We start from the raw sequence: 7646 nt of genomic DNA, 5'->3' as shown, positions 1-7646 counted from the left end.
CTGATAGCAGAACGCCCGCCCTCCAAATCTACATTTAGATACTCTAGGAACTACGAGTAAACCTGCACTCTGAGAACGGAGAGCTCTGACAGGAACATAAGGCACTATCAGGTCTTGCAAATAATGCGGAGCTAAGCCGTTTTGGGCTTTATACGCAAGTAATAAAATTTTAAATTGGATTCTGAATTTTACGGGTAACCAATGGAGCGACGCTAACACTGGAGAGACGTGGTCTCTCCTGCTAATTCCTGTCAGTACTCGTGCTGCTGCATTATGGATCAGCTGGAGTCTATTCAGCAAATTACTTGGACATCCTGCTAACAACACATTACAGTAATCTAGTCTAGAAGATACAAACGCATGAACTAGTTTTTCTGCATCACTCTGCGAGAGGATTTTCCTAATCTTTGCAATATTACGGAGATGGAAAAATGCTATTTTACAAACCTGATTAACATATGGTTTAAACGACAAATCCTGATCAAAAACAACACCAAGGTGTCTCACAGCTGCACTGGAAGCCATTGCAACACCATCTAATCCCTTCCTAAAATGCTCTGGACAAAGAATGATAACCTCTGTTTTATCTGAATTTAGAAGCAAGACATTTCTGGACATCCAGTCCTTGATGTCCCTAAGACATGCCTGAAGTTTAACTAACAGTTCTGTTTCATCCGGCTTCATAGACAAATAGAGCTGCGTATCATCAGCATAGCAATGAAAGTGTATGCCATGATTCTGGATTATACTTCCCAATGGCTGCATGTATAAACTGAACAAGATTGGCCCTAGCACTGAACCCTGTGGAACACCATAACAGACCCTCGACTGTTCTGAAGAAACCTCATGTACATGAACAAACTGGAACCTGTCAGATAGGTATGATTTAAACCAACGTAGAGCTGTCCCTTTAATCCCAACAACATGATACAGGTGTGTACTGATTTTCAAAACCATGTCCGATGACACCACCCACGAGTCTTTATGTCAAACCATTCAAAAGTTATTGCAGAAAATCGGAACTGTCACATATCGACCAATCAGAAGAAGGGGCGGGGCTAATTTGCACCAATTAAGGTGAAGGAGTCAAAACCAAGTCAGATGACACCACCCACAACTCTCTATGTCAAACCATTCAAAAGTTATAGCAGAAAATAGGGACTATCAAATATTAACCAATCAGATGAAGGGGCGGATCTAATTCAGGCCAATGAAGGTCAAGTACTCAAAACCGAGTCAGATGACACCACCCACGGTTCGGTCGAGGAAGCGGCCGAAGAAATGGCATAAAGTTGCGCCAAAATTACACGATTAATTCAAAATGGCTGACTTCCTGTTTGGTGTCGGCCATGGCGCCAAGAGACTTTTCTTTAAGTTGTGACATGATACAGGTGTGTACCGATTTTCGTACATGTACATCAAAACGTATTGTGGGGCTTGAGGCACAAAGTTTTCTAGGGGGTGCTGTTGAGCCGATACGCCCATTAATGCAAACCATTAAATATCAAATTTATCGCCAGGCCTGGCTTGCGTGCAAAATTTGGTGACTTTTGGGGCACATTTAGGGGGGCAAAAAGGCCCTCATTTCGTCGGAAAAATAAAAACGAGAAAAACAAGGAAAAAAAAAATTCCCACAGATACAATAGGGCCTTCGCACTGTCAGTGCTCGGGCCCTAATAATAAACGCTACAGATACAATAGGGTACTCGCACCCTCAGTGCTCGGGCCCTAACAACCATTTGCTGGAGACACTCCTGTCAAAAGTTGAGGCCTGGAAAAAATAATTTATTTGGGGGCATTTCTTCCGATTTAAGCTGCATTGCATTATGGGGATTGCTGTTCTTTGCTTTGTGTTGCGTTCCGTGAAGAGTTGTGGGTTTATTATGATCCTAAGCGTTTGTGAGCCCTGCACAATTTTACAGTTCTCAGGAAAAATACTAGAAATGTTCTATACATTTTCTTTGCATTGCATTATTTCCTCTAGTGCTGTAATTCTATTCAATTGTATTATTATTTTATAAAGCTTCCTCATTGTAAGTAACTCTTAAATATGTTCCCTTAATAAGGTAACCGCTCCTGTATGCTTTTATTTGTTTTACCGGATTTCATGTTACATGCTTTTATTTTGGTACTCTTCACCGGAAGTAACAATCGCGCATCTGAAAAGTAGGTCAATTGAACGCAGCGCTGAAGCAGAGCACGTGTGGTATGGAAAACGGAGTGTGTTCTGCTGTTAAAGGTTTATCTACTGTTTATTAAGCGCCTAGCTGGAATTGGGAACAAGGTAAAGTGTTTAAAAATGAACACAAAGCTGACAGTCATACAGGTTTTATTTGTTTGTAAGAGCTAATTGCATTTATTTATCTGTTTTATCTAGCTCTTACGGTGTTTTCCAAAGGTGTTTTCTGAAGGTGTTTCAAGGCTTTTCACGGTGTGTTCAAACCATAAGGATGACGGCTGAACATAAATAAAGTTCTTTTGAGAAACATCAGTACGCTTCACCATTGTCTGGCTGGGGTTCGCTACAGTAAGAGCTTGACCTTCATCGATCCTGATGACCTGCTGCCCATGACGAGTCCCGACGGAGGATCTCCACGGTGTGTCTGCTTATGCTGCTACTGCTGCGTCGCCACCTGCTGTCCACGCGGATCCATCAAGCAGCACATCTCCATGCGTTGGTGCCATATATACGGTGATCCAGGCAGCAGTCACAAGGATTTGATGCAATGGTCAAGTACGCCTATACTCAGTGATATTGAAGCAGAACTGTGAGTATTAACCTACAATTATACAGACCACAGATGAGGAACGGATGAACAATTTCGTGGATTAAAAGAAAAAGAAAAAAAAAAAAAGAAAAAAAAAAAAAAAAGGAAATAAACATTTAATACTCACCTGCTCAACGACATCAAAAGGCAACTTTTGTTACAGTTACATGCTATAAACAGACTATTTATAGCTAAGGGACATTTTTTGCTTTTGGACTTTGCATTGAAAGTTCTTTGAAAATTGTGTTTACTGTTGTATTTGCACTTACAGTTACAGTTATTTAAGTGTCTCTATTTTTATGCATCTGTGCCAACTATTTGTACCCACATACTTATGTGATTCACTGCATGGTTTAACTATATTTGCTAAAAGGTTTTCTCTCAACTTAAAAGTTAAAAGTTAAAAATATTTAGTTGATAATGGCAGAATCAGCTATTGATAAAGAGTTGGAGAAGCAGAGGGCTGATGTCCAGCATGAAGTTCAAGAGCCACAAAATGAGCTCCCCATATCTGCAGATGCTGAGAGACTATGTTTGAAGGACACTGTTGAGATTACTGATGATCCACCAGAGGGTCTCCGTCGCTCTGAGCGTGCACGAAATCCTACTGAGAAGATGCGTGTGCACCAAGAGGAAGAGGCCAAGAAAAGGGAGAAAAGGCTGCTATCCATGTATGAGAAATGGAAGCTTCAAATACGCAAAGCGAGAGATCAGCTAAAGACATACATGCAAGAGAGTGAACTCTGGCTTCTCATTGACGAACTTAAGAGAGGTAAAATAGACATGATGGACATATACTTTGAAATTCGAGATCTCACTACACCTTCAACTGACATAAGAAGACGAGTTGATACATGTGAATCAGTGACCACAGAAATCCTTAACATTGCCCACAGCAGAGTGATAGATGAAGAAGCTGAGTTTGATGGGAAACGGGAAGGACGCCGCCTTCATGAACTTCTCCGCCATGACTATGCAAAATCCATTTATGGATCCGCTGCTTCCATGACAAGTTACAGCAAGTCAGACCACTATTCTGTTGCATCTTCACTAGCCGCCAAACGAGCAGATGCAGCAGCTGAACTAGCAGCAAAGGAAGTGAATTATAAGATGCTGCAAGAGGAAGAAAGACAAAAGGAATCAATACGAGAGTTAGAGGAACAACAACGGAAGGCTCTAGAGGCACAGAAGCGTGAGTTGGAGCGATTGCAGGCAGAGAAAGAAGTGCGGGCAGCCCAGGCCAAGCTGAAGATATATGATAAGGAGGCAGAACGTGACACTGCTTACTACACTAACGATGAAAGGAACAAGGAAGTAAAGAACGTGCCTGTAACTGCAGTCCCCCCACCCCATGTTTCTGTACCCTCTCATACAGACCTTTCCTCTCTCACTCAGGTCTTTCACGACAGCATAGCCTTAAATAGGCTGCCTGTTCCCGAGCCATTCGTCTTCGGCGGTGATCCAATGCGGTTCATTGAATGGAAAGCAGCGTTTACCTCGCTCATCGACCAAAGGGCAATCACTCCAGCTGAAAAACTCTACTACCTCAAGAAATATGTTGGTGGTCCAGCACGCCAGGCTCTAGATGGCACCTTCTACAGAAGTGACAATGAAGCCTACCAAGATGCGTGGGACAAATTGAACCGCCGCTTTGGCCAGCCATTCGCCATTCAGAGAGCATTTAGAGAAAGGCTCTCTAATTGGCCAAGGATTCAAAATAAGGATGCTCAGGGGCTCAGAAACTTCTCAGACTTTCTGAATGCCTGTCAAGATGCCATGCCTCATGTCAAGGGCCTTGACATATTAAATGACTGCGAGGAGAACCAGAAGCTTGTTCATAAACTACCAGACTGGGTGACTTCACGCTGGAACCGTCAAGTCACACGAAACCTGAACGAGAGGCAAGAATTCCCCAGCTTCAAGGACTTTGCTAGCTTCGTGTCAACTGAAGCTGAGATTGCCTGCAATCCCATTACGTCTCTTCATGCTCTTCATTCTTCAGACTCGAGCACTGAAAAAAGAAATCTCTGAGATGTGAAGAGAAACAAGGCCAGTGTTCTTACCACTCAAACAGTTGCAAATAATGATAACCAAAGGTCAGACCAGAGAAAAGCTAAAACTCCATGTATTCTTTGTCAAGATACTAGACACCAGCTTCATGCATGTTCCAAGTTCACAGAGATGTCATTGATTGAGCGACGGAACTACGTTAAGGAGAAGAAACTCTGCTATGGATGCCTAAAACCTGGCCACAGCGCAAAAGACTGTCGCCACCGTCACTTCTGTGACACCTGCAAGGGAAAGCATCCAACAGCCCTTCATGACACCACCTATGTAAGAGCAAGGTCTTCACCAGAAACAGGGGCAAATCAAGGTCCTGCTGCAACTTCCCTCAGTGTAGCAGGAGAAGGCTCATCTAACACGTCGATGGTGATACCAGTGTGGGTGTCATCCAAAAATAACCCAGCTGCTGAAAAACTTGTTTATGCTCTTATCGACACCCAGAGTGACACTACATTCATTGACCAAGAAGTGAGTGACAGTCTTGATGCCGACAAACATCCAGTGAAGCTGAAGTTGACCACCATGAGTGGAAAAGACACCATTGTCGAAAGTGAGAGTGTTTCTGGCCTTCGAGTAAGGGGATACAGTTCTGCCATTCAAGTCAATCTTCCGGTGGCCTACACAAAGGACAGTATACCGATGAACCGCGCTCACATTCCTACTTGTGAGACGGCTAAACAATGGAGTCATCTCACAGAAATAGTTGAAGAAATTCAACCGCTGAAGGACTGTGAAGTTGGGCTTCTCATTGGCTACAACTGCTCTAGAGCCATGGCTCCAAGACAAGTAATTCTAGGAGGAGACGAAGAACCCTATGCTTTACGGACAGACCTAGGATGGAGCATTGTGGGGCGCTCTTCACAAGGCCATGGCTCACTGAGCACAAGTTATCTGTGTCATAGAATCACAGTTAAAGAGCTGCCTCCAGCAACTCCCGCTGATGTGATCCGTATACTGGAGTCTGACTTCAAGGATGGAAGTGAAGATGGTAAAACGGTTTCACAAGATGACATCACCTTTCTCAACAAGCTAGATGAGAGCATACGGAAAAACATACATGGCCATTACGAAATGCCTCTGCCCTTCAAAACCAGACCGTACTTGCCTGACAACAGAGACTCAGCCATGATACGCCTCAACCACCTTAAAAGGAAACTGCAACGGGATGAAAAATATAAGGAACAGTACGTCAGGTTCATGGAAGAGGTCATCGAAAGGGGAGATGCAGAGCAGATCGAAAATGGTGGGAGCAACGGAGAAAGATGGTACATTCCCCATCATGGTGTTCGCCATGCAAAGAAGCCTGATAAACTTCGTGTAGTGTTCGACTGCTCAGCCAGATACAAAGGTACCAGCTTAAATGACCATCTTCTCTCCGGGCCTGACATGTTGAACAACTTAAGTGGAGTTCTCATCCGCTTTCGTCAACACCCTATTGCACTGATGTGTGACATTGAGAAAATGTTCCATCAATTTCATGTTGATGAAGCTGATCGGAATTACCTGCGCTTTCTGTGGTGGAGGCAAGGAGACTTGAACTCAAAGCCAAGTGAGTTCCGTATGAAGGTACATTTGTTCGGCGCAGCATCCTCTCCTGGATGTGCTAATTTCGGGCTGAAGCATCTAGCTAAGGAGAATGCCAACATCTACTCCCAAGGCTCACGATTTATCATGAGGGATTTTTACGTAGATGACGGCCTCACAAGTGTAGAAAACATTGAAGATGCTATTCAGCTTGCCAGAGAGGCACGTAAACTTTGCGCCACCGGTGGTCTTAGACTCCACAAGTTCGTGTCGAATAACAGAGATGTCCTAGAGAGTATACCCCTCTCTGAACGAGCAACCAATGTGACAGATATGGACCTCATGTTCGATGATCTTCCACTCGAGAGAGCTCTCGGGATTCAATGGGATGTAGAGTCCGATCACTTCAGGCTTAACGTCAACCTCAAAGAGCAGCCTGCAACACGCCGTGGCGTTCTGTCTACAGTGGCCTCTCTGTATGATCCGCTCGGTTTTGTGGCGCCAGTTCTGCTCAAAGGAAAGATCATCCTTCAGGAGATGTGTAGGCGTGGCACGGGCTGGGATGATCCTCTCCCTGACGAGCTTCGTCCAAAATGGGAACAGTGGAGAAACGATCTGTCTCACCTGGATAATGTTACCATACCCCGCACTTATTCACCTGCTGGATTTGGAAGGGTTTCAAAGGCAGAGCTTCATCATTTCTCTGATGCCAGCACAAAGGGTTACGGTCAGTGTTCATACCTCAGACTGCAAAATGAAGATGGAGATGTTCACTGCACCCTAGTCGTTGGTAAATCACGAGTCTCACCAACAAAACTCACAACCATTCCACGATTGGAATTGACAGCGGCAGTTGTTTCAGTGAAGATTAGCTACATGCTCAAGGAGGAATTGGGATCTGCTGACACTGAAGAGTTCTTCTGGACCGACTCAAAGGTGGTTTTGGGATATATAAAAAATGAAGCACGGCGATTCCACACCTTTGTAGCTAACCGCATTCAGAAGATTCAGCTCATGTCAGCCCCTCAACAATGGAGATATGTTCCAACAAGTGACAATCCTGCTGACCACGCTTCTCGGGGCTTGACTACCAGTGAGCTTCTGTCATCTACCTGGTTCACTGGTCCCAAGTTCCTATGGAACAAGGAAATGAAATTACCAGCAGAGGAAACTCCGGACTTAACAATCGGAGATCCCGAGGTCAGAAGTGCTCTAGCACTCACCACAGGAACTACTGAACGAGTAAGCCTGGTTGATCGCTTGTCCAAGTTCTCATCTTGGTCCCTGGCT

Source organism: Cololabis saira, chromosome 10, assembly GCF_033807715.1.
Source record: "Cololabis saira isolate AMF1-May2022 chromosome 10, fColSai1.1, whole genome shotgun sequence".
NCBI lineage: Eukaryota > Metazoa > Chordata > Actinopteri > Beloniformes > Belonidae > Cololabis > Cololabis saira.
Note: the sequence above shows the minus strand (reverse complement) of the source record.